Source organism: Lissotriton vulgaris, chromosome 1_2 (genome assembly GCF_964263255.1).
Source record: "Lissotriton vulgaris chromosome 1_2, aLisVul1.2, whole genome shotgun sequence".
Taxonomy (NCBI): Eukaryota; Metazoa; Chordata; class Amphibia; order Caudata; family Salamandridae; genus Lissotriton; species Lissotriton vulgaris.
In genome coordinates this window covers 363,066,382-363,067,331 of record NC_141686.1, presented here as the reverse complement: position 1 = coordinate 363,067,331, position 950 = coordinate 363,066,382, and the positions used below count along the sequence as shown (strand labels likewise).

At 65.5% G+C, this 950-nt stretch overlaps 1 non-coding gene across 1 annotated transcript; it reads left to right on the top strand.

Annotated features, from left to right (window-relative positions):
* The first annotated feature begins 591 nt into the window (after positions 1 to 591).
* LOC147736876 (U6 spliceosomal RNA) lies at positions 592 to 698 on the top strand. Its single transcript, XR_015308044.1, has one exon. It is a non-coding gene; the product is annotated as a U6 spliceosomal RNA (small nuclear RNA).
* The last annotated feature ends 252 nt before the right edge of the window (positions 699 to 950 follow it).

Below are 950 nucleotides of genomic sequence, written 5' to 3'. Positions count from 1 at the left end.
CTCAGCAGCACATGGCCTTATTTTGGAACGTGCAGTGGTGTGGTGCCTGGCACCCGCGCGTGGTTGCCACGCAAGTCGTGGTGCGTTCCTGTTTTTGGTTCCCGGCGGGGTCCGCCGCCCCGGGTACCCTCTCCTGTGGCGAGCTGACGGTTCGAGCCTCCTGGCCGATCCCGGATCTTCCCATACCATGGTTGGACCCCCCGCTCTCGGCATCGGTGTTGTGCCGGCTCTTGTCGGCTGGTCTGCCTCCTTCGGCAGGCCCGGTTCTGGTGCGGATGCTCGGGGTTGTGGCTTGCTACGGGGTTCCCGCTGGTCTTCCACGTGCTCTGCCTGTGCCCGGCGCTGGGCGCCCTTCTCGCGTTGGCGCGGTCGGCTTGGTGCTGTCCCCGCCTCCGTGGTCCCCTTGCGGGTCTTGGTTTTCCGGTCTGAGGGGGTTCCTGGAACGTGGCCACTTCTTTCCTGGGGGACCGGTGGTGGGCCTTGCGGGCCTTCCACAGTCCGGTGTTCGACGGCCTGGTTTCCTTGGTGGCTCGCTTGGCTCCGATGTTATTTATCCTTCGCCCACGGGCGCTCTGCCGGTCTCCCCCTTGGGTGCTCGCTTCGGCGGCACATATTCTAATAGTGGTACGTTACTGTGGAGAATTGCAGGGCCCCTGCGCGGAGGTGACTCGCATATTCGTGAGGCGTTCCGCGGGTTTCTTCTCTCCCGTTCTACGTGCTCTTCGGGGTCCGCCCTTTTGGGCCCCGGCCCTCGGTGGCTTTGCGGTTCCTCGCCTTTCAGGGGGTTTCCCTGGTGGCGATGGTGTCTGCTGGGCGGATGGGCGTGCGGGGGTCGTTCCTCCGCTCCCCGCCCTTCTTGCGGGTTTTGCCGGACGGGGTTGCTCCTCTGGCATGTCCCCCGTGTCCTTCCCGGGGTCCCTTCCCTGGGGCCTCGGACTCAGGTGGTATCT